The sequence below is a fragment of the Phascolarctos cinereus genome, unplaced genomic scaffold (assembly GCF_003287225.1).
Source record: "Phascolarctos cinereus isolate Bilbo 61053 unplaced genomic scaffold, phaCin_HiC Scaffold_8;HRSCAF=390, whole genome shotgun sequence".
Taxonomy (NCBI): Eukaryota; Metazoa; Chordata; class Mammalia; order Diprotodontia; family Phascolarctidae; genus Phascolarctos; species Phascolarctos cinereus.
This window is the reverse complement of record NW_027556291.1, coordinates 44,574,504-44,601,418: the sequence shown is the minus strand read 5'-3', so window position 1 is coordinate 44,601,418 and position 26,915 is coordinate 44,574,504. Positions and strand designations below refer to the sequence as shown.

Sequence of the window (26,915 nt, the reverse complement as noted above, 5' to 3'; positions counted from 1 at the left end):
GCCAATGCACAAATATACTTTTGCATGAAAACATCAGTCATGCCCAGCACTTCAAGCCAAATCCACCAGTTTTACCTCAAAAAATCAGGTGAACTGAAGCCAAGGTATATCTGGGGGCCTTCATTCGTTGAAGGATCTGAATGCCATGAGACAGTGGACAAAGCCCTTTCCCTGAGATGCTCTGATGTGACAGGAGAATTGGTTTCAACCTTTAAGATGTTTGGTGGGTTCACAAGATCATGGAACAAGATCTGGAAAGGACTTTAGAGTCATCTAGTCCACTCCCCCTCATCTGACAGATGGAGAGGGTAGGCCCGAGGAGGGCAGTGACTTGACTTGCCCAAGTTCATATGGGTAGTAACAGAGGTGAAATTTGAACTTAGGCCCTATTACTTCAAATCCTGTTCTTTTCCCATTTTACCAAGATTTTTTATTCCAAAACTGCACTGTTCCCCCTTCCTCCCCCCCACATTGAGAGGAATTTTCCAGACAAAAGGGACTCCTACTGAAATTGACCATGTTCAGAACAGCTCCTTCTATATGGAAATATGTGCTGCAGTATAAAGGTTCCAGCACGACCATTTATCACATTTCGTAAAATCAGTATTACTGAAAAGTCACCATCTGATTTTCTGGAGGAAACTGAACCTCATTTCAAATCCATTAGGAAAGCACAGGGTAAAGCCTCTGGCAAAAGAATGTGAGGTACAGTATACTAATTGATTAGTCTGCAACATCGGTTTTCCACAACCTGTGTTTGTTCAAAGCAGGATACACCTGTACTTGCCTCCTCTAGGGCACTGGCCCATTCCTCTAGCCTTCACAGGGGTATGTTGGGCCCTGCTGGAACCTTGCAGGCCTGCCAAGCCCAGTGGGACAATTTGCAGAAATCCCACCGCTGGGGTTCAATATGAGGGATGAAGCAGGGCCGTGGGGTCGTGCTCCTCCACGTGTGTTTGCTCTCCATGGATCTTGAGATGCTTATCAAGAGAGCAATGCCAAGGTCTGTTTGGGATTGTACTGAAGAACACTACATGATCCAGGGATTTGGGTCTTCTGAGAGTATTTTGATGTTCTGATTAAAGATACATGTAAATACTGAGGCTCAACTCTGGTTCAAACTGGCTTACGAGGGTTTGTTTCAATATTTTTTTCTTCTTTTTTTTAAACTTGGGTTCCCTTTGTAGGGAAAGTATTCCTGCTTAGGTTTAGTTCTGTTTAATTCCAGTTTCTAATACTTACAAAGTCAGGGTCAATGCATGCTTTCCAAGGTCCGATGTGCTAGGTCAGGTTAGGGCTTTACACACATTTTTCCATTGGAACTTCGCAATCTTACTATCCCCAATTTACAGAGCAGGAAAGTGAGGCTCTATCCACTGCCCCAAACTGCCTTTCAGTCACTCCTAGTGAGTTGCCTAACACATATAGAAAATTAAGTAGAAGAGGAGGAAGGTCTAAATAATGAGAACTGACATTATAAAATGTTTTCCAAGTACTTTGCAAACACTGGTTTATTTGAGCTTCACAATAACCTTTAGGTAGGTGCTACGGATATTATTATCATTTCCATTTTACAGATGAGGAAAGCCAGGCTCAGAGAGAGGTTAAACCACTTGCCCAGGGTCACGGAGTTAATAAATACCAGAGGCAGGCTTTGAACTTAGGTCTTCCTGACTCTAAGACCAGAATCTTATCCATTAGGCCCTGCAGCCTACTTATTGAATAACTGGCTTAAGCTGGTAGACCTTGTGGCACAGTTAGAGCCCTGGGTTCGAGTCCTAGCTCTACTGCTAGCTACTTAGGTAGCCTGGGATAAGTCACTTTCCTTTTTCGGCCTGTTTCTTCCTCTGTAAAAAGGGGATGTTGGACTAGACAATCTTAAAGTTTGCTTCTAGTTCTACCATTTGATGGTCCTAAATCAAGTGACCACCTTGAGAGGGCTTCTGGCCAGATGCACCACAGGGGAGAGAGAGGAACAGCCCCACTCTGAGGCTCTCACCTGTCTTCTAGTACCCACACTAAACCTTTGGAGGCAAATCCTCCTTTTATCTCAGCAGCTAGATGAGAATGATCAGTTATTCTTTACAATAAAAAAAGGCATGGAACATTTGAGTAGGAAGGGGCCTGCTCCAGCTCCTTCATCTTGTGGCTGAGACAACAGGGGCCAAGAGAGGAGAGAGAGACTTACTCACTGTTAGGCAGTTGGCCTATAGCAAAGCTGGGCCCTGAACTTGGGTCTTTGCAGCACCAGCCTCTGGCTCATTTCTGGCCACCTACCTGCCTCCTGTGAAGGGCTTCTTGTGCTAACTAACCCAGCATGTGGTAGAGAAGGCTGGCTGCCAAGGCCCAAAGCTGGACCTCCAAACCAGGCCTTTATAGGACCAGCCCAGGGCCCACATCGCCTTGGAGAATGCACCTGTGCTGGGGTCTGTCCTGTTAAATCATCTCCCTTGGCATGGCATACGGTCATTATTGAAACCATTAATAACATTTCACTAAAAACAAAGTCCATCCTTCCAAGATTTTTTTTTCTAACTCTCCGCACAGTATTAAAGCAGCTGAGATTAAATATGAGATCATTTGGGCAGAACTGGTTCCATTGTTTTTATAAAACCCGAGCCCAGTTCTAAGCAGTGAGGAGAATGAAAGGGCAATCCATCGTTTTCCAAGGAGATCACTCTTTGTTCCTCCCATAACCAGTTTGGAGAGACAACTGAAGAAACTGATAAAGCCAAGGAATAACTCCTTGCTCTGACATGTGTCTGAGCAATCTGGCCAGAAGGAGCTTCTTACCCGTAGGAGCTGCCTAATTGGTCTCCTTGCTTCTGGTCTTTCCTCTTTCCAAGTCATTCTCCACAAAGCTGTCAAAATTAGCTGCCTAACCCACCTGTGCCACTCCCCAGCTCAAGAAACTTCAATGGCTCTCCACTGCCTCGAGGATAAACTACAAACTCTTTTGTTTGGCATTTAAAGTCAGTCCCAATCTAGCTCCAATTTCTCTTTCTGTACTCATTTCATTTCATATTATTCCCATTCCTACACTCTTCATTCCAACAAAACTAACTCCCTTTCTATCTCATAAACTGAACCATCAATCTCATGCCTTGGTTCCTTTGGAATGCACTCCTTCCTCACCTCTGCTCCTTGGGTTCCTCTGATAGGTCCCCTAGAGAAACTACAAACTCCATCCAGGTTCCTCCATACAAGTAGCGCTGGAGGCAAGAACCAAAGAGGCCCAGGTAGGCCTATTGTGTGCAAGGCATGGTGGGATGGGGAGGAGTTGCAGAAACAGATGAATAAGACACAGTTATCACTGTCAAAGAGCCTATGGGGTTGTAGTATGGGGAAGTAAGATGTGTATGCAAATAGCTATAATTTAAAAGTATAACTTAGAATATAAGGTTATTTTTTTTTTTAGCTATTTTGGGGACAAAGGTGGATAGAAGAGAAGACAGAACTCCTGCTAATATGGGCATATGACTAGACTAACCTTATTCACTTTTTCCTGACAGGGTAACTAGCTTGATAGATCAAACGAATTCTATAGATACAGCCTCCTTAGATTTCAGCAAAGCATTTGGGACAAAATCCTTCCCAGTATCCCTGTAGCTTAAGGTACAGGGATGTGAGCTAGACAATAGTACATTTAGGAGGATTTAAAACTGGTGGAGTGACAGGACCCTAAGAATTGTCATAAATGGCCCATTGCCAGCACTGAAGGCGGTTTGTAGTGGAGTGCCTTAGGGATCTGTTCTCTGATCTGTGCTGTTATCATTTTCACCAGTGACTTGAATGAAGGCATCATGGCATGCTGATCAAATGTATAGAAGCCAAAATCTTGGAAGGGTAACTGATGTATTGGTTGGCAATGTGAGGATCCCAAAGTACCTCAGTAGGCTATACTGGCCCAATCTGATGAGATGACACTTAATTGGGACAAATGTAGAGTTCTACCTGGGTTCAGAAAATCAACTTCTCAAATGTAGGATGAGGCATGGCTGCACAAAAGTTTCCATGAAAAAGATCTGGAGGTCTTAGTGAACCACCAGCTCAATATGAGTCAACACAGTGATGTACAAGTCAAAAAGGCAAATGAATGATATACGAGGTTGCATTATGAAAGGCCCGGGGTTGAGAATAAATGGGAGAATAAGTGCGCTACATTCTGCCCTGGTCTGGCCAGATCCTGGGTAATGGGTTCAGTTCTGAGCACCAAATTTTAGGAAAGACAGAGACAAGTTGATGCGTATCCAGAAGAGAGTGACCAGGATTGTAAGAGGGCTGGAGAGCACAGGATCATTGGATAGAAATGGGGATGGTTAGTCCAAATAGGAGAAGACTTAGAGGGGACATAATGGTGTCTTCAAGTGTTTGAGGGGCTACTGGGTAGAAGAGGCATCTGACTTGCCCTTCTTGTCCCCAGAGGGCAGACCTAGGAGCAAAGGGGTGGCTGTTTTAAAAAGGCATATTTAGGCTGGATGTAAGAAATCAGACTGTGGGCACACCAAAGATGTGTAACAGACATTAACCACCCAGGCCACAAAACTGGAAGAAATGTCAATTAGGAAAAGTCTGATCATAAAAGCTGGCAGGCAGGTCACGTGCTAAGGACCCGGGACAATAGAGAGCTACCCCAAGAACCCCACTGTTTCATGCAAAATGCCCCGAAGCCTGAAAGGCAAGGCCTAAGGCAAGTTTGGATCAATCTTCGGGATAAGATCCATGGGAGAACATAGAAAAGATGTGGCAAGGATGAAAGGCTTGGATGGGTTGCAATCCGCACCAGGGGAGGGAAGAGAATGCTGTTCCACTGAAGTCCTGAAGCAGTAACCTAACTGGAAGCCTGCTGCTAAGATTTTGGCAGATTAAGAGAAACAAACCTTGTTCAAATTCCCCAACTCTCCCCACAGCAGAACAGCATGGATGCTTGCAGATGTCAAACTTGAGTTGTTGTTTTTCTCTTCATGCCTGGCATGAGATGAAGGTATCTGGGGATCCTGGGAAAATGTGTGTGCTCAAACTACCCAAATCCACTTTGGAGTTTCAGTGCTCATTTAGGGAAAAAAAAAAGCCTGTGGACGGCTGGCTGTGGGTTTATCGCCCATGAATCTCCAACCTCCTGGAACCCTAATAAGTATGCATAATAAAGGCAAATTAAATTGGAAATACATGCAAGGCCCACAGTTGCCTGCATCATTGATGCCTCTGGAGTGTTCAGACTAATTGGAAAGTACCTCAGGATGTATAGGCAGCTATCAGTTATCTAGTAGAAAGGAGCAAAGAATGCCAGAGAGCTTTTGAAACAGAGGGGAAATCTGCACCAGCGGGCAGCTTCAGGAAACTCACAGCATGGCACAGTATGCAGTGGAGAGAATGCTGGACTTAGAGCCAGCAACATCTGGGTTCAAATCTTGCCTCTTATACTTACTAGCTGTGTGGCTGGGAGTCAGTCATCTAATGCCTTTAAGCCTCAGTTTCCCTCTCTGTAAAATGAGGATAACACTAATTATAGCACCCACTTCCCAGGGATGTTGAGGGGCCTAAATAACATCATACTTTGCTGCTACTAAGGATAGAGACAGGGACAGGGATTAGACCTGAGATTGCATTGGCTCCCAGTTGAAGAAACTCTATAGATGCAGGCTGGTACCTTCTCTGCAATTTAAAGCCTTAGAGAGTTATGATATTATGATGCTTACTCTTCAGTAAGTCACATGTGGCTGAGATGTGACTCTAGCGTCCCCATAACCCATTAAGTGGCTGGGCATTTTCTTGGGGCTGTCAAGGTTAGATCACGCCCACTGTCTATTTCTTCTGTTCCTACACCCCCAGCCCCAGAGGGCTACTGGATGCATGGAACAAGTAGCAGATTTGGCCTGCTCCTTTGAATCTCTTCCCACTGTACTCTGGCTTTCAGCCTGGCACTTGAAGCTGGTGTCACCCACCATCATTAGTCACCAGCAGCATCACAGGACATTTCTACAAGACTTCAGGTTTACAAATTCAGCTTACTGAAAGAAGCTCTTATTAACACTTACTTTATTCCAGACACTGTGATACGTGCTGGGGTTACAAAGACAAAAATGAAACGGAACACTCAAAGAGTTTACATACCAACAATCTATCCACAGATAAGTCAAGACAAAATACATAGAGAGTCATTTCTTTGGGGGGCACCACCAAACAGGCAGACCACGAAAGGTCTTTTGAAGGAGGTAAACCTTGAATGGAGCAAGGGAGGTGGGGGCAGGGGCGGAAACCTTCCTGCTCCTCCAGCTTGTTCTCCATCTTCAAACTCATTCTGGTCTCACCATCTTGATTCTATCTTCAACTGAAGCTACAGCAATCTTGCTCTAGGCTTCCCTAGTCTTTGGAGTAACAGGCACCTTAGGACCATTTCCCCAGTTTTTTTTCCCTTGGCTAGGGAAGAATGGCCTTTTAGTTTGAGTGTCTGAACCCCAAGTCTAACTACAAGCCCAACCTCAAATCCCCAAGGCTCCCCACTGTAACAGAAATTGACTCTACCTATGAAATGAAGGCCTTGTACTGGGTAATAGCTATGGTCTCCTCCAGCTCCCTCTGTGATGCTGGCTTTCCCCCCTCATTGCTCATCAATCTGCACACATGAGCCTAGGCATTTACACAGATGCCCCCAAGCCAAAGGTGATATCTTGTCTTCACTATATCCTGAAAGGTTTCACTTCACAGCACACAATCCACAATTCAAAATAATGGCAACGATAATAAAAATCATCCTCATTCATTAAAATGGGATTTAATCGTTGGCAGCCAGCCACAGAATGGCAAAATCAGTTCATAAATCTGAATGCATTAGCCAAAATAACAGGGGGAAATGGGCAGTGTATCTGACAAATTATCACAGAACCACAGAACATCGGTGCAAAAAGTGACTCTGGAGAGCAACTCATCCAACCTCCTCATTTGCAAGATGGGGAAACTGAGACCCAGAGAGGGGAAAGTCACACAGCATCAGAGATACTAAGCCCATCCTTTCCAGAGATGAGAGACTATTGGACTTCCTCTACACTCAATACTTTGTGTTCATTTACAAATCATCATTCCTATTAAGCCTCTGGTTGAAAAGCTCATGAGGGGGGCAGCTAGGTGGTACAGTGGATAGAGCACCGGCCCTGAAGTCAGGAGGAACTGAGTTCAAATCTGACCTCAAACCAAACACTTGACACTTACTAGCTGTGTGACCCTGGGCAAGTCACTTAACCCCAATTGCCTAAAAAAGCAAAAAATAAAAATAAAAATAAAAATGAAAAGCTCATGAGAATATACATTTCTTGAGTGTTTCCCAAGCACTTTCCTCACAGCAGACCTTGAAGGTCAATCTGTTGGTAGGCCTCTGTAACCTCATCTTACAGATGAGAAACCAGCCTCAGAAAAGGGGACATGACTTGTCTGCAGTCATACAACTAGAAAGGGACAGATCTGGGCATCTACACCCAAATCTTTTGACTTTAAGGTCAATGCTCTTTCTGTTATGCCAAGCTGTCTTTGAATGACAGCTTCAATAACAAAAACAAAAAACAGAAAACCCCAACAACATAAGGACGTAAAACCAAGGAGGAATTTATGTTTTTTCAGTCACATCTTGTAATTCCTATAAGGAGCAGGCTATAGTACAGGAAACAGTGCAGGGCTGTGCAACGGAAAGAGTGCTGAATCATGGCACCTGGATTCAAATCCTGCCTGTGATGTTTACTAGCTGTGGGCTAGTAAACTTGGGCAAGTCATTTCTTCATCTTGGACCTCAGTTTCCTCCTCTGTAAAATGAAGGGGCTGGACTAAATAACTTCTGATGTCTCTTTCAGCTCTAGATCTAGGATCCTGGATGTGACCTTGGGCAAGTCATTCCCTTGGGCCTCAGTTTCCTCCTCTGTAAAATGAAGGGGCTGGACTAAATAACTTCTGAGGTCTATTCCAGCTGTAGATCTAGGATCCTGGATATGATCGTGGGCAAGTCATTCCCTTCCCTTGGGCCTCAGTTTCCTCCTCTGTAAGATGAGGGGTTTGGACCAAATGGCTCTGAGGTCTCTTCCATCTCCAGAGCTATGATCCTATGACTCAATTTTCTTTCTATGTGGTGCAGTGACTACAGCACTGGCTTTGGAGCAAGAGGACATGAGTTCAAATTTGGCCTCAGACACTTATCAGCTTTGTGACCATGGGTGAATCATTTAACCCTGATTACCTCAAAAAATATAAATAAAAGAAGGAATGACAAAATGTCACATTCCTTCGCTTTTTAGATGGAGAACAGGAAAGTAAAGCTTCATCTAATAGACAGGACACAGGCATATGGATGTGGTTCAGTTTCAGATTATGGTCAGTTAAGAGAAAAATACACAGAAGAAGGGATGTAGAGAGGAGGAAAGGGAGAGAAAGAGAAGAGATCTACAGAGAAGGAAAGATACACAGCTTGAAAAAATGAGACAGACACAGAGATTGATACCCTGAGAAGCAAACTGAGAAAGACAGAGAGAGACAGAGAGAGAGAGAAGGGAGGGAGAAAGAGAGAAAGGGGGGGGAGAGAGAAAGAGAGAGTGCCAGAGATAGAGGAAGACAGAAGGAGAGGGAATCAAAGGAGGCAGGAATTGGACAGGAGGGCAGTGAGAATGAGTCAGTTTGGTGGTGGTGGGGGGGGAGAACTGCTCAGGTCACAAACTTCTGTGCTCTCATTTACTGGGATCATGGACAAAGGAAGGTATCACCTATTACCATTGTCCTTTAGGGACTAGAAAAACAGTTCCTCTCCCTTTCTTTTCAAATGTCGATGTTTATTTTAAAAATAAAGGTTTATTTTCTCATGGAATTCTGTTTGGCATACGTGAAGGGAAAGACAGGTTTGAGAAATTTGCTTTGGAAAGGTACAGGTGTTTGGACAATTTACTGGCTAGTGGCTGAAAGCACCTTGAAAATACTATGAAGGCAACTTCTACATGGTCTTATCTCTGTTTCTTGAGGAGTTAAGATTGTTTTAATCCACATTAGTCAGAAGCTATGACAAGAAGTAAGTTACATCATTCTTTGGTGCCTTTCTCTCCTCCCTTTCCCCCATAAGTCTTATTTACATTTTTCCCCCTAGTGAGGACAGCATGTAAGAGACCGTGTGTGTAAGAGAAAAAAAAAAAAAACAAAGACAAAATGCGGTGAAATAAACCTTCGGATAAAATAGGTCAACCACTGTTCCAGCTCTTCTCTGGTCCTTACCTAGCCTTCAATCTACTCTAAGCCTCATGAGGACAAAGAACTTGATTTGGCCAAACTTTGGATCTCCACCAGCAGAGACAGAACATACTGAGCCAATATGGCATTGCTGGAAAAGATTGCTATCTCTAAATTATATGTTCATATGCTAGAAGTCATTTGTTTTCCATGTTGTTTTGGCTTTATTCCTGTTGCACTGGCATTCCAAAGCCTTGGTTAGAAAACCTATGTTTTGCATGTCCCATTGGCTCACACTGGCCTAGCTGAGGCACACATAGGTGGTAGTCTTGAGTCTGGGAACCACCTGGGACATAACAGGGAAGAGCTAGAAGCATCTGTAAAGTGGGTTGGGTCAGGTTCAGAAGACATTGGTAAGGTACAGAGGACACTGCTGTTAAGGTCCAGGTTGCTGATCAAGGCAATAAATAATATGAGCCGACATTCTTCACTAGCTTCCAATTTCCTTGACTTCAATGGAATAAGGGAAAATTCCTTATTTAGTCAGTCATAGGAACAAAGGGTCATAGATTTATGTCAGAAAGGTAAATAAGAGGCTATCTAGACCAATCCTCTTAATTTACAGGTAAGGAAACTGAGGCCCAGACAAATGAAGTTGCTTGCCAATGTAGTAAGGGGCAGAGGTATGATTTGGCCCCAGATTCAGTGAATCCAGCACTGTCCTCTAGGTAAGGTGGGGCTAGAGAGATGCTTGGGAACCAGTGTGAAATCCTGAGCCTCACTCCCACCAAGGTTACGTACCTCACAACCTCTGGGAGGCCTCAGAACCACAGTGGGTCTGCAAAACATAGAAGCAAGCTCTCCTGGCCTGGAGCAAACCACCTCTCAGGGGAGCTCTGGGTTTCCCAAGATTTGCCCTCTCCTTCAGTGTGGACCAGCAGGCTCAGAGATGACCTGGAGTCCTTTCTTCTGATTCAGACAGCAAAGGGACACCATGGGCACCTATGCTGTCTACACTAAGGGGATACCCAAGGAGATGGGCTCAGTGCTTAACAGTGTTCCTCTGTCCTTCAAAGGCTGGTCCTCCTCTAGGCACTATCTCTCTGGCCTTACCTACCATGGCACTCAAGGTTGATAGAAAGTATTTTTTTTTCCTTATATACAAAAAAATTAGCAGGGGTGGGGGGAGGGAGGGAAGAGGCACTAAAGAGACTGTGGGTGAAACTGATTCGTGCCTTCCTCTATTTCCCTTCTTTTTCATTTTCCTTTACCCTTTAGAAAAATAGGTCTGGGAAATAAAATCAGTCATTTCAGCTCTGGTCTTTTGCCCCAGTTATTGAGTCAGAAAAATAGGAAAGTGATTCAAAGTAGAAACTCATTAGTGCTCCTGTGCTCAAGATTGTCTTTCGCCTCTTTCTCTACCCCCTTGCCTGGAAGGCCTCACAATCTACCACCTTTCAAGGTCTCTCAGAAAGGCCAAAAGCAATGGTGGGAGAAAATTGGAAATGAATTTTCGGAACCACATATACATTCCCAAAGCCGATGGTGGACAATGGAAAAAGTTGCAGACCACTTAAAAAAGAAGATGCCACAATCACCCACCTCCCCAGAATTCATTCCATCTCCTCAGTCTCTTTTCAGGCTTTTCAAGCAAGTGCCGGCGAGATTGAAAGAGAAAGTAGCCCAGGCGGGCCTCTAAATCCCACTTAAGTCACTGGGGTTATGGGTGTGTGGAGGCTATTGGGTATGAGACTGCCAGTGTACTTTGTTGTGGAAAATTTTAATAGACTCAAGAGCCCTGTGAAATGTATTTTTTATGATCAAGGGAGAGCTACTCCTTCTCTCCTTCAGAAGAAGAAAGGAAACCGAGGAAGCTGAAAATTCCAGCTTGTCAGTCATAAGATCTTAATACAAACAGCTGTTTGGAGAATGATTTGTCTCTTCAAAGAAATCTGATACCTTGTTGGGGGGGGCGAAAAGGGAAAAAAAACACATTTTGTCAAACATAATTACAATTGAATCAACTGTTTAAAGTCTTCATGACATTGCTCTGCTTGGCTACAAATAATCAACATTTACCTGTTAAGAAACACTGAATAAAAGTACTTAAAAGAAGTTTGATTTTTTAAAAAATGGGGTTGGGGGGGCATGGGATGGTACATTGTTCTATTAGGCCTTTTGAAAATTATGATGTGCCATACGCCAACTATTACGTTGTAATCCTTGGTTTCCTAGTGTCCGGGCATGCAGTCTGACGTATAAGCCAACCTGCACCTGCCTGGCATTCCTGGGGTAACTGGTGCCCTGGAGACATCACAGAATGGTGGGGCCATAATGCAGAGATCACTAGTGTGGGAGTCAGAATACCTTAGCTCTAGCCTTGGCTTACCACTTACTCTGTAGTTCAGTCAGAAGGAAGTAAGCTCCTTAAGAGATGATTTTATTTTTTGTATTGGTATCTGTAGTGCCTAGAACAGTGCTTGGAAAATAATGAGTGCTTAATAAATAAATTGATTGACTGTGTGACCTTGGGTGAGTCACTGAACATCTATGGACTTCATTTTGTTGTTGTTCAGTCATTTTTCAGCTGTGTCCGACTCTCTGTGACCCCATTTGGGGATTTCTGGGCAAAGTTACTGGCGCAGTTTGCCATTTCCTTCTCCTGCTCATTTTACAGATGAGGAAATGGAGGAAAACAGGGCCAAGTGACTTACCCAGGGTCACCCAGCTATTAAGTATCTGAGGTGGGATTTGAACTCAGGTCCTCCTGACTCTAGGCCTGGCACTCTATCTGCTGCAGCACCACCTAGCTGCCCATGTCTTACACATAGCAGGTGCTTAAAAAGTACCTGTTAGACTGGATTGAAATATTCAAAATTTTACTAAAATAAGCAAACAACCATAACCCCTCACTAACAGAACTTTTCATTCTTAGAATGTCTAAGTTGAAGGAGGTTTTAGAGGCTATCTAGTTCAATTCAATTTTACAAAGGAGGAAATAGAGGCCTTGTCTAAGGCCTGGAATGAGAACTTGTTTCCTGCCTTCCAGTTCAGTGGTCATTACATACAAGAATAATTGCATAGGGTTTAATGCTAATTGCAGAATTTTAGAGCTCCAAGGACCCTCACAGATCATCTAGGCCAGGGGCTCTTAACTTCTTTATGTCCTGGACCCCTTTGGCCATCTAAGGAAGCACTTTTCAGAATTACAGTTTTAAATGCATAAAATGAAATACATAGGATTACAAAGGAAATCAATTATACTGAAATATAGTTATTGAAATAATAAAAAAAAAACCCAAAACAAATTGACTGATCCCTGGTTAAGAATCCCTGGGCAGTCTATGCCCCTTGTTTTTACATGAGAGGAAGCTCAGGGAGAAACCCAGGTATTAAGTAGTAAAGCTGAGATTCTTTCCCCCATTCCTCCCTGTATCACTTCCCCCTCCCCAATATAGGTCTCTGACTCCCAATATAGGTCTCTTTCCACTAGGCACTGACTTCCTTCTCTTGTTATTCCTTTTTACACAGTTTTCTTTTTTCTCTCAGAGGAGAGAACAATAGCAGGCACGTGATGGAAGGTGTTTATGCCTGTCTATTCCCAACGAACTGCCAGAAAATCGGTAATATAGGCTGTGCCAGGGGTCAAACCTGCTTTCCTGTTGCTCCCTTCCTACATGTCAATGAAAGTCTGGTCCGATTATCCTCTGAGGGTGCTGAGAGTATCCCTTGCACCTGGTTCCTCAGCATAGACGGGAGGGATAGCAGTGCCTCAAGGCTATGGACAAACTCTCAGACCTTGATCCAATCTCAGAGACGCTGGGCTACTTTAGAGGGGGGTGGCTCGGACCTCCCCTGGTCCCATCCTACCCCAAGAGGTCTTTAGTAGCCCCAGGTTCACCTTTCTGCCTAGGTTGGCACCTGGAGCCTTTGGGAGGCCAAAGATAAACCACAGCCCCCCACCGGGCTCCTTTAACCATTAATTAACCTACTGACACCCACCTGAAGTTCCCAGAGCACTTCCTGCCCCCAGAATATTGCACCTGAGGGGAAGCTGCCCGTTCCCTCCCACCTGCTCAAGTAAGCTGCAAGGAAAATTCCACGAAGCTGGTCAGCCAATTGCTGCCCACAATGCTTTCAGGTAATAACAATGCCTGGGCACTCTTGTAAGTGTCTGCAGCCTGGGCTGCCTCCTCGTAAGAAAAGGCAAGGTCTCCCCTTTTAGGAGCGCCTCACCCAAGGGCCCCAGCATCCATATTCATTCACATTAAAAATTACTTTCCAAATGAGGAAGAATTTGACCTTGTTCCATTTACGGAACAAAGAACCTGCACTTTGAATTTTCTGAAGTGCAAACAAATCATAAAAAAGAGGAGTTGCTACTCACACTGAAACTGACCCCCCCTCCTTTTTTTTCTGTCTGAGCAAATACTTTCAATCATCCTCTAGAAAAATATTAACTCAATAACAAGTTACTCCAGAATGCACGGTCTGCCATAGTAATGGGGATGGCACTGGAGTCCAAAGCCTCTGAAATACATGCGGGGTCAGTGAATGGAGGAGGATGGAAGAAGGGGATCCTGCCTGGCAAGCTTCTTCTGCTATATCCCCGCCAAGGAGGTCATATTGGAGCAGTAACAGAAAGAACCAAACCCCCAAAGGCAGACAATTTAATTAATGATGCCTCATTGTTTTCTCCTCTAACAAACCAAGTTCAAACAATGGCTATCTCAAAAAGTGGAATGGAAACGACACTGGGCTGAGGAGTCTGGAGGCCCAAGTCTAGTCCTACTCTTTCACTTGGCCCTCTCTGAGGTCCTCAAGATCAAAGGATTAGAGATTTATTGATGGAATAATAATATTAATAATAGCTGACATTTCTATGGTGCTTTTAAGTTGGCAATGTACTTTCTGATCTCATTCAGACCTCATTACAAACCTGTGAGGTAGGTGCTATTATTAGCCCCCTTCCAGAGATGAAGAAACTGAGGTTTGGAAGAAGAAACCTTCAATATCATCTAGTCCGACTGCCTCATTTTCTAGTCAGCCCAGAGAAGATAAGTGACTTGCCCGGGGCACATAGCTAGTGTCAAAGCTGGGATCTGAACCTGGAGATTATCTGACCCAAGACCCAGTGCTCCTGTTACCTCTTAAGAGTATCACTTCTCCAGCCATCTGCAATCTCAAAGGTTGGCCTCCACACCTTTAACGGACTCTTTCCTTTTCTCTGCCTCTTCGAAGACCTGAAGGCTCAGCTCAGGGGTGACCTCTTATAGGGAGACCTTCCTGGTGTCCTCCATTTGTAAGCTCCTTGAGGGCAAGCAGGGACTGCCTTGTTTTCTACCTTTGTGGCCCCAAAGCTTAGCACAGGGCCTTGCCATAGTAAGCATTGGGTCCCTAGCAGAAAGAGTACTGTATTGGAAGTCAGGAGACCTAGGTAAAAATCTCATAAACAACATATTGTAGGATTATGTTTTTTAATCCATTCTGCTACCTGCTTCTGTTTTATGGGAGAGTTCATCCCATTCACATTCACAGTTATGATTACTGTGTCTTTCTCTCCATCCTATTCCCCACCCCTACCCCCATTTATACTTTTCTCTCTCATTTCACCCTTTCCTTCCTCATCTAGGTAAAAATCTCAGCTTTACAACTTACTATTTGTGTGATGTTGGGCAAATCACTTCTCTTCTTAGAGGTTAACAAATAAATGTTTTTTGGTTATTATTCTTGGTGTTAAAGTCTTGGTTTCCTCCTTTGTTATGTGAGGGGGTTGGAGGAGATGGTCTCTAAGGTTCTTTCTGGCTGTGACATTCAATGCTTCTAGAAAAGTTGGCAAACAAATATCGAAAACATATGGAATTGTTTTTTTAAAAAAAAAAAAACAACAAAATAAGAAATAATTTGTGCCAAATGAGATGATTTCTTTTGTCTGCAAAGAAACAAAACCCACAAGTAAGTTGGCCTAATTTTCTGATGCTATAAAAAAATAGTTGCTTTAGCTAAAAGTGCCACTATATTTAACATATGCAACGTGCTTGTGGTCCCTCTGGGGATTTGTCTGATATGATAATATGAATGAAAGGATTAATTGCTAGTTACTTTTGCTGTGATGGCTCCATGATCTCAAGGGGGTGGGCATGCCTTCTACTGCTGCTGATCACAATCTGTCACGGACGCTCTTTCTGCGTAGAGATTTTTGTCCATATCTTTCCATAATTCCTCCACCAAGGATCCAACCAATGTTATAGAAGCCGCCTTCTTCTTTCTTTCTTTCTTTTTTTTTTTTTTAGAAACCTTCTTATGGTTCTTTGGTGTGGTGCTGTGGATAGAGTACTGCCTGGAGTCAGGGAGACCTGAGTTCAAATCCATCCTCAGACACTTACTAGCTGTGTGACCTTGAGCAAGTCACTTAACCCTGTTTGTCTGTTTCCTCATCTATAAAATGAGCTGGAGAAGGAAATTGGCGAACCAACCCAGACGGAGTCACAAAGAGCCAGAAATGACTGAACAACAACAAAATGATTCTTTAAGTACTTCTTAGACTGTCCATCTGTGATATCCCTCCCTCTTGCTTCATTGACTAGCCCACCTCCTTTTCTGGTCATATGGGTCTTTCATGGCATCTTTGATGCCACTTCTCTAGTGCAAGTCACTGTGTGTGACAGGTGACATTTTCTAACCCTAACCCTAAGTGGGATGGCCAGATTGATATCTTCCAAGTGATCATGAATGGCAACATAGCATTCTAGGGCTCAATACAATCAGCCCAATTCAAGGCAGCATGGTATAGCGGCTAAGACACTCAGACTAGATGTGTAACTGAGGGCAATTAACTTAACATCTGTGCCTTAGTTTCCTCATCTGTAAAAAGATGAGGTATGACCTCAAAGGTCCATTCCAGCTCTAAGTCTATGATTCTATGATCCTCTCAATCATTCACAACCAAAAGCAACAACTAGGAAACTTTATCATCCCTAGGGAATCCCTCCTCTCTTTGGATTTGCCACGCTACTGGAAAATGTATTGGGTGGCCATATGTTCCCCTATTTTATGCCTTGCTTGATGCTGATACTGAGCAGATAGATCAACAAAGTTATCTCCATGGTCAATATCTTTGCTTTTGTTTATTTCCTATTTTTAGAGTTAACAGATTGTTGGAACAGGTTGGGTTAGAGCTAGATCAAATGCCCACAGTGTCTTCTCATCTTTATTCTTGTTTCTATTTTGGGACTGGCTTTGCCCTTCTGTACCAGTGGATGATCTGACTGCCCACCAACAGTGGATTCCAAAATGACTCCCACAGCAATAATCAGTTGTTACAGTATTTGTTACAATAATAATTTTCATTTTCTATGGTGCTGGACTGTGCTCACCATGCCCAGTGCCCTATAAGTCTCTTTCTGAAGAAAATATTCATTGATTTGCAAGTGTGAGGCATCTAGAGGAATCTTTTACTTCTTAAAAACCTCTCTCAGTTCTTAATTGCCCTGCCCATCCAAATCCTTTTCTCTGCTCACCTTCCCATAGAAGTCACCAATATTAAGGTACATATGCTTGACTTCATTTGAAGCACCGATGTCAGTTTCTACGTAGGGTCCTCTACTTCATCCTCTCCAATTGCCTCAATGATCTTCAAGGTGGCCTCATGGGCACAACATGGGTCACCAAGTATCTTATGGAACAATGTGACTTTGGGCACATGATGAAGCCAACTTGGCTGACCCTTTCACATGCTTCTCTGAGTTTGAGAAACTAAGACATCCTGAACCTTAGCATGGCGTCTCTATCTTTTCATATCATTGATAAGGGCAATGGCAAATAAGGATGCTGTTCATGTCCTTCAGCTCATTGGTCAACTGCCCATCAAGAGTGCTAACAGCTAAACTGGTGTTTGCAGAAGGTCAGAGCTCTCTGTGATTCTTAGTGGCCTGGCTCCCCTTTTCTCACCACTCTGCTATGATCAGGGTGTAAAAGTGGGAAAGGGCTACGCAAGAATTCTTAAAATCCAATTCATGGGCTGCTGTGGCCACAAAATTCATCAACCGAGTGGCCAACCTGCTTCCGAGGAATGCTGCCCACACTTAGCTAGACTCCCTCTCCTTGGACTGCAGACACAATTTCTTGTTCTGCCTGCTCTTAAAGTCTGCCCTGGGGCAATTACAGCATCAGAGATCACAGGATCATAGATTGAGAGTTTTAAGGGACCCAGGAGATCATCCAGTTTAATCCCTTCATTTTACAGGAGGAATCTAAGGTACACAGAGGTCATGTGACTAGTCTGAGGCCACACATTTAGTAAATGGTGGAGCTGGGGTCGCTTAACCTCTCAAAGCCTCAGTTTCCTCTTCTGTAAAATGAGGCTTATGATCACCGCAGCACTGACCCCAAAGGGTTCTCTGAGGTTCCGAAGAGATCAGGAATGTAAAAGGGCATCGCAGACCTTTAAGCACCATAGGAATGTCAGTAAGACCTGTCCTAGCTGGCATATAGTTGGCACAAGCTTTGAGAAGCCAGAGTCACCTGGCACCCATAATGAGGCCTCAGAGAAGGCCTTTCAAGGAGTGGCTGATCAAGTTATTACTGTCTCCTGCTCTGGCTCAAAGTTATTCAGTGAAGCCATGGTGCCAAGTTCATTGCATGCAATCAACAGTACTCAATAATGACCATGAAGAAATTGGTCCCAGTGTTAAAAGAACAAAACGTGATCACCCACAGAAGATGGTCAGATATGAGGCTTCTATTTTAAAAAGATGTAATAATTAATAGGACTTGGGGAGGTGGTCAAGAATGAATTCCTAAACTCCCAACATGGTCTCATCCTTTTAACTAGTTCATATAAGCCATGAAGGCTATAAAATACTCAAGCTACAAATGGAAGAAAAAGTATATTGCAAAGCATTAATTCTCTCTGTTCTTCTCCACCCTCCATCCGACCCCACCCCCCATCATTAAATCATGCCTATTTGCAAATGCAAAAAGAGAGAGGAGGCTGTCAATGGAACTGCCCAAGCAGGTTCAGAGAACAGAGCAGTCCAGCTCAAGTGAGATTTCTATGTATTTTGGGATTGATACAGTTGGAAGAAGCAGCTGTTCCTGGCCAAGTTATGTTCCTTGGAGTACGTACTTATGGGTCTTAAGATCGTAGATATAGGGATAGACCAGAGAGGATGTCACTTGGCCAAAGTCACAGAATTAGGATGCAAATGAAAGAGCTGGGACTGAAACCCAGGTCGTTGGAGTCCAAATCCACAACTCTTTATGTCTGTCCATTAGTGAAGACGTTAATTATGAAGAGGGGAAAGCAAAGAATCCTACCAATGGGGCATTTTCAAAATCAAGGAGGCTTCATGAAAGTTTGTTTGAAAGGTTTTTTCCCCCTAAACTTCAAAATTAATCCAAACGACAATAATACATGTCCTCCTTTCCCACCCCCTTCATATCTGCTAATTACCTATCCAATGATAGCCTAATTCATGATGCTACCTTCTCCATGGTGTTTGCCCTGATCCCTCTTCCCAATAACAACCTTCCTCCCCCCATGACTTCTCACATACTTTGTCACCTTCCAATGCATTTACAAGGTAACACTGTCCATCACAGCTAATCATGTTGGAGTCTTGCCACAGTGGAAAAAGTACTGGTATTGAGTTAGAGGATATGGGTTCAGATTCTACTTCTGATGCTGTATGACATCCAATGACCCATGTGGCCTTGGGAAACTCACTTGCCCACCCTAGGCCTCAATTACCCCCTCTGTAAAGTGTGTGTGTGGGGAGGGGGTGTTGGATAGAGGCTGAGTTTCCTTCAAGCTCTAGACCTAGGATCCTACGTAGGACCTTCGGCAAGTCCTTTTCTCTCCTTGGGCCTCAGTTTCCCCCTCTGTAAAATAAGAGGATTGGACTAGTAGCTTCTGAAGTCTCTTCCAGCTCTAAATCTAGGATTCTATAAGCCTCCAGACTATAAACTCCATGCAGGTAGGGACTAAGTCTTATTTAACTCTGTACCTTCCTCAGTACTAGTACCATGCTCAGCACACCATAGGTGTTTATTAAATATTTGTTGGATTAAACTGAATATTTGACAGAATTATACTGAGAAATGAATTAAGGCATCTGAATTCACTTTTATCAGACTTGAATAGACCTCCTCCCACAAATAATAATGATATAACATAATATAAAAATAACAATTCAATATAGCTTGCTTCCAAGCTGACCTCATTCTGCTATGTTTGTCAGAGCATACCAAGAGGTCTAAAGTACCGTGCCCAGCAGAGGAGAACGAGGACTGGCCTGGAAAGTCGAGGACCACAGTTCAAGCACAGGCTTGATGCTATTTCCTCGCCATGTGTCTCTGGAACCATAGTTTACTCATGTGCACAATAGGAATACTTTTGTTGGCCCCACCCAAGCTTGGTGGGCTGACATTCATCTAGTGCTGGGTTTCACATACATACACTTCAGCCTTGCAATAGCCGCGTGAGGAAGCTGCTGTGGTTCTTATTCTTCTCATTTTACAAATGAGGAAACCAAGAAATTTCTGAGGAAGCTGAGAAATAGTAATGCCTTGCCCGGGGAACCCGCTAAATCTTACTTAAGGTTAAAAAAGAATCAGAAAGGTACAGGTTTGAGTTCCACACTCCACTATGCCATGTTTCAGGCAAAATGACAACACAGTTAGAGGACTAGCCTTAGACCCAGGAAGATATGGGTTTGAATCCTGCCTCTGACACATATTAGCCACGTGACCTTGGGTAGGTCACTCAACCTCTAAAAGTATACGTTACCAATTGCTGACCTGCATCAGTGGGGGGAATTCCCTCTACCAGTGAGGTCACAGGTCTAGACACTCCCCCTCCCCTAAATAATTACATATCCTTTTGAGGTTCAGCTTCTCTGAAAATATATTTGCCTTCCAGAGGGGTTTGTTACTTGATTAAAAAGAAAACCATGTGAAATTAGGTGGTGGCTGGGGGCTGAGGGGTATATGGGGAGGGTGGGGTAGGAGGAATACATCACATGAGAGAACAAGCCCAAAGGCCTGGCCAAAAAGCAGGCTGGCAAAACCCAGAAGGTACAATAATGGAGACTGCTGGGCAGAGGGACTCCCAGAACGGACCAGCCTTGTACAGTTGGTAGCTATCAGGGGGCATTTAATGCATTATTATCACCAGAGAAAAGAGATCTTTTTCAAATACAGCAGTGCCATTCAGGAGCAAGGGAGCATGCTTAAGCAGGCCATGAGGATGGTGGAGTGCTGTCTGCTTTATACCATTATGTACGACAGTGAGAGCCTCAGAACGAAGGGAGAAAACAGCAGCCTCTCAACAAAAACCATACTTAGCGTCCCTCTGAAGCCCACTCCATTAAGAGAATGGACAAATGCAAACACTCGCCTTGGCCCACAAAAAGGCTCCTGGTCAGTGAGTGTTTGACAAATCTCAGCAGCATTCAGGCCTTTTTGGATAGCCCACAGTAGGTCGGGTCAATGCACAGCCCAGAGACTAGGGGCTGGGCCCTCCTAGAAGCTCTGTGGACTCAATCATAATAAACAAGCATTTCTTAAGCATCAGCTATAATATGCGCAAGGCACTGTGTGACAGAAAGAGAAAAACAAAACTAGGCCCTGCCTTCAGGGAGCTTATATTCTACCAGAGGAAAACAACATGTAAACACACAAGCACATACATGATGATTGGAGGAGAGAGCAGGGAGAGAACTAATAATGACTAAGAGGGAGGGAGGGAGGGGAGGGGAGGAATGGAAATCAAGAAAGGCTTCCCATAAGAAGGGGCACCTGAAATGAGCTTTGAAGGAAGCTAAGGATTCTAAGTGGAGGTGAGGAAGGCAGGTATGGCCTTCCAAATCAATGTTAGGATTTCATAGCATATATGTCCTAGTATAGTGGGATTCAGGAGACCCAGGTATGCATAGGTCCTTCCTCGGCCACTAGCTTGCTGTATGGGCCTTCCCCACTGGTCTGGGCCTCAGTTTCATCTTTCTGCCAAATGAAGGAGTTGGACCTCTAAGGTCCCTTCCAGCCCTGTGGCTATTGTATTGAAATAGATAAAAAATGCAAATATCTGATAGTTCCCACACAGCATAATAAATGATGCTGGCATTTACATTCTTGGGGGGAAAGGATAGTAGCCCTTTGGTCAATGACACCAGATGACTTCTGCCTTGGCCAAGCTGGCCAACCCCTCATGTCCCAAGCTTTGATGCAGCTAACTGCTCAAGTCTCCAAGGTTCATAATTACTTAACACAAAATCTCATTTGCAATACACTCATCCATTAAATGGTATCTGACCACGGACAACAGCCCTTCAGTGTCCAATCTGGAATACAATCTCAGGTGAAAAAAGTGACCTAGGCAGTATAAATATTTGAAATAGTCTATTCCACGGTACAGCATACACCCCAGTATTCTGATCACAGGCTCGATGCAGTCGATACCTGCCTGCCAGCCAGAGTGCCCACCAAGCCTCCAGGCTGACTTTCAGAGACAATCAAATTCAGGAGACATTTCTTCAACACCTACTGTGTGTGAAGGCCCTGTGTTGGGTCCTGGAAGGATATGAGCCCTTCCATCAACTTGTGCAATGCCATAATTTCAAAGGGGTAGCCATTCAGCCTCTAAACTTTGGTCAGTAATTCCTACATGTGCAGTCACGTAGGAAGGAGTTCTGTGTGCACATTTATCGAGCATGGGCATAGATGTCAAGGAGCAATTAAACTCACAGATTAGGCAGCTAGACACAAAGAATCTGAAGAGCATGCCCAGCAGGCTTTTACTGAGAGGGATAAATACAGTATCGATGCTAACAACAATAAATCAGTGCTAAATAATCTAGTATCATTAATAGTAAAAGCTAGTACAGTTCAAAGGCTGTGGGGTAGCAGGACTCCTATACATCAGCATAATGTAGAAGAAGGAGTGCTGGATTTGGAGTCAGCACAATTGGGTTCAAATCTCACATCTGTCACTACCTATGAGATCTCTTGAGCAAAGCACTTCTCTCCCTAGGCCTCAGTTTTCTCATCTGGAAAATGAATGGGGGGGCTTTAAGGTCCCTTTTAGCTCTAAATCTATGATCTTTTGATCTTCTGTTGATTAAGCAAGAATCATTATTAAGTTTAAGGTGACTAGAAAGTATGCTAGGTGGTCAGTAAGACGGCCTAGGTTCTAGTTACTGTGTGGCCTTGGGTAAGTCATTTGTCTGTGCTATCCCTTCCATGCATTTTATAACTTCTGGTCCTACTCAGATATAAGAAGTTTTGGGGAATAAGGAGAGAACAGATGTAAATATGTTTCAAAAACAGAATCATTGGAGAGAAATGTTGAATATTACTATTATTTCTTGGTTTTCTTTTAAGTACTACACTTGATTTTAAGGATAACAAATCTAGCATTCCACAGAACTGATGGCCAGTAATTCCCAGGAGATGACAAAATGAATGAAACAGTTTCTTTATCCTATGCCTGGAATAAGCAACCATATGTCGTAAGGGTGGTAACTATATGCAGTATTCAATTCTAAGTATATTTCCTTTAGCTCTCAGTTTGAATTAAACGATTGATACACTCATCACACAATTTCTTTTAGGTCCAGGGAATCTGGCCATGTCTTTTGCCCGTTACTACATTATAATCTTCCTTGAGGGCAGAGATTGAGTTTTCTATATCTTTCTACATCCCCTAGCACTTGTCTGAATAGGTAGTAAATGAATGATTAAATGGATGACTTACTGCTACTGTCTATGGAGAGGTGGGGTTATACACTTTAACCTCAGCTTTGTGAATAAGTAGAAGTTTACCAACCTGGCACAATTAATTTCCAATAATGATCATAGCAGCTCACAGGATCTAGCACTTTGAGGTTTACAAAGCAATCTGCATATATTTTCTCATTTGATTCTCAAAACAGCCCTGCTAAGTAGCTGCTTTTATTATCTTCATTTTACAGATAAGGAAGTTGAGGATCAGAGACGTTAATTAATTGACTTGTCCAGGGTCATATGGCTAGTTCTTAGTTACGTCTGAGGTGGGAATCAAAGCCAGATCTTTGTGATTTCAAGGCCAGTGCTCTAGACACTTCCTCTCCATATTAGATGAGTGATATAGCATGTGAATATATCTGCTTAGGATCTGAATTTATCCCATCAAACTCACTTTCAGATTTAGGATGGCTTGATATTTTTTTTTTGGGAAGGGTGAGAAGTAGGGCGGGGTAGCCTATAATAACCAAAACATTTAAAGAGGTTCCTATTATATGAAAAAGTATGGTCTGTAATACTCTACCTTCTAACATGCAAAAAGCTCCTAATGGTTTTCCTCTAAGGAGTGCTCCGTAATTTGTGACTTTCCCACAATTAGCTTCATATTTTATTTATGACGTGTAATGAACTGCACGTAGAAATCATGCAAGGCACTTTGCTGAGCCAGAAATCCTAGGCTTACTGTTAGAGAAAACTTTCGTAGTAGACTAAAAAACAAAGCCCTCAACTCCAGCAGTCCACTAGGACCTTAGCAATGGAATTACTCTCCTAAAATGAACAAAGCTCACTCTATAATGTCTCCTCAGTACTTTGGCACTGTTGGAAAGTTCTCTCAAGAAGTCTTCCAGGCCAAATATAGGAGCCTAAATGCAACAGTGACTATTCATTTATTCAACAAACTCTGTTCTAGGTGTTAAGGTGGCTCAGAAATATAGAAAAAACCCAGTTCCAGATCTGAGGGAGTCTAACAGGAGGAAATGACAATCACTCAATTTCTCATTTCTAAAATGAGGGAGTTAGACTAGATGACCTCTGAGGGCCCCTTCCTGACCTCTATCTCTGATCCTCTGGCACTTCATTGTGCCTTTGTGGGTACAAAAGTATTCCAGTATTTTATAAGAGCCATATCAATCTATCAATCAGCAAGCATTCGTTAAGCTCCTACTATGTGCCAGGAATTGGGCTATATACCTCTATTTGGAAAAGGTGCATTTGTTTTACAGCCCAGACCTGTGATTTCCTGGGTACAGGGGATTATTTGTGTGGAAACTCCCACCATCAATACAGATGAGTGTTTGTCTATGACTTGTGGTCTTAGGAAGGTGCCTGGGAACACAGAGGTTAAGTGACTTGCTCAGGGTCACGCATGTGGTATGCATCAGAGGCAGGATTTGAACCCAGGCCTTCCTGACTCCAAGGCCAGCCCTGTAGCCACCACTCCAAGCTGCCTAATATTTATATCTTATTCCTAAAATAAGGTTAGTTCTCTACTGTATGTTAGTTTTCCAAATGCAGCATTGACAAATTCCTTTTTATCACACGCAAAGACACTAGGAGTGGTGGAGCTTGGCTCATATTTCTCTCTCTCTCTCTCTCTCTCTCTCTCTCTCTCTCTCTCTCTCTCTCTCTCTCTCTCTCTCTCTCTCTCTCTCCTTTCTCTCTCCCTCTCTGCCAGTTTAACTGTTGACTTGCTTCTCCATTTTGTAGAGGGCAAGGTCAGCAGCCCAGCCAAGCAAACCATCCACAGATTACCATGAACTCTACTAGCATCCCTAATCCTTCTAGAAAAGAAGCAAACCCCTTTTCCTCTTCAAAATGGCTTCTGAGATAAACAAAAGAACAAAAGCCAAAGAAAGAGGCTATTTGGGAAAAGAGGGTGGGCGAGAGGTAGGAAGGGAGAAGCCAGGGGGCTTCATTAACAACGCCAAGGACAATTCTGTATAGATACGATATTGAGCTGTTGCTCATGTATCTTATGTGTTGTCCTTTTGAAAACAAGGGGGTTCAACTATACAGATCTCCAAGGTACCTTTCAGATTTAACATCTGATGATCTATGAGTCTTGAGCTCTCTCTCCTAATTCTTGCTCTGTCCATCCCCTCCCCCCCACCTCACTCAGTGTTGTTTCCACCTGGAATGGGGATAATTGGGAGATTTATTAGAGTCTTTTCTTTAGTCCTACTGGTAGATCAATAAAGTATTTAGAACAGAGATGCTTAACTTGGGGTCCACTGACATCTCAGAGAGCCCATGAACTTGGATGGGAAAAAAATGACATCTTTATTTTCACTAACCTCTAACTGAAATTTAGCATTTCCTTCAACTATTTAAAACTACGATTTTGGGAAGGGGTTCACAGGCTTCACCACACTGCTGCCAAATGGGGTCCTTGACCCAAAAAAGGTTAAGAATCTCTGGATTAGAATGTTATCCTTTTTAAGAAAATTCTGAACTTAATAGGCACCAAATAAAATGGGTATTTCCATATACATAGTAGTTGAACAGAAAACTGCAGAGCTCTCATAACAGCTTGCTTTTCTTCTAAAGTATATAAGACCAGCTCGTGGCTTCCAAAGCTGTCCAGTTTGTTTGGGTTAAGAACACCATCCTGAAGACATTACAAAGCTTTCTTTCCATTTTTTTTTCTGAGATCAACCCATTACTTACTAATGATGTTAATGATCAACACTGAAGAATACTTTCCCATGAAGAGAGACCTTCCTACAATTCCCAAGCTACCTCCTTCATGTAGCCTGCCCTCATTCCCTCAGGAGAAAAGTGCTCTCCCCTTCTTGGACCTCTCAGCCCTTTGTAAAGATTTTAGGGACTTCCTAGGTTCTGTTGGGCATGATGGGTTCTTTCTGGGCATGGAAATAACTCTACTAGATTGTCAGCTCCTTGAAGGCTGGGACCAGGTCCTACTTTTCATTATAACCCACTGAGAACATAATAAAAACTTAATAAATCTCTGTCAAAATATAGTTGTTCCAAGGCATATGGAATAAGAAGATGGGCGCTCTTAAGATATCACACCAGAATCCCAAAGAAATATTTTCCCTTTATAGAGACTTTTTTGTGGGGTGGGTTCAGACCTGTGATTTCATCTGTGTGAGGAATCTGAAGTGACTTGTCCAGAGTCACACAGTATATGTTAGAGTTGGACCCCAGGGCTTCCTGGCTCCAAGACTGCCCCTCCATCCACTATACCAGGCTGCCTGTTTATATAACTTAACAGTAAATTAGAATAGCATGGAATTAGTGGCTCCCAGCCCCTGCCCCCCTTCACCGATGAATACTCTACATTACATAGTGCTTAAATTTGCTCTAAAAACTCCTCTAAACTGTGTTTCTCTAAAGGTCACTATGTGCCCAAGAAGGGTTTTCCTCTAATAAATCCATACCTTTTCTGAGCACACACTACACCACCCACTCACATCTGAAACAAGCAACCCTTAGCCAAAACCAAACCCCGCTCCCCCCTCCGCCCCAAAGGGGGAAAAAAAAGGTCAGAGGAAGGGCTGGCTCTAAGGCGAAAAATTCTTTTCACATCAAATAAGCAAACAGCCCAATTCTGATCAGAGCTATTTCATGGTGGCTAAGCTGAAGCTGTAGAATCAACAGAGAGACAGGCCTTGGCACCATTTCGTGGCTGGCTCCTGTAGGAATGCCACTAGGAACACATGACATCTATAGTCACTCAGAAGCAATGTGGGCTTCTTTGGAAAGAGCTGTGGGCCCGGCTTCTCTTTCCACTTGGAGGTTTGCTTTCCAATCCCCGCTGCTATGAGTGGGACCTCAGACAAGCCACTTCTCTCTGGGCCTCAGAGTCCCCTCTTCATCAAATAAGGGGGCTAAATTCTAGAACATTCTAAGGTCCCTTCCAATTCTGGATCTATGACCCTATAAGTCCTGTATGGAGAACAGCCCAGCACCAGCAT

At 43.4% G+C, this 26,915-nt stretch overlaps 1 protein-coding gene across 5 annotated transcripts in view; it reads right to left on the bottom strand.

The window, feature by feature from the left end:
• Window positions 1-26,915, bottom strand: part of MBNL3 (muscleblind like splicing regulator 3) — a 163,156-nt gene that overhangs the window by 47,794 nt on the left and 88,447 nt on the right. The gene's annotated exons all lie outside the window — the stretch shown is intronic.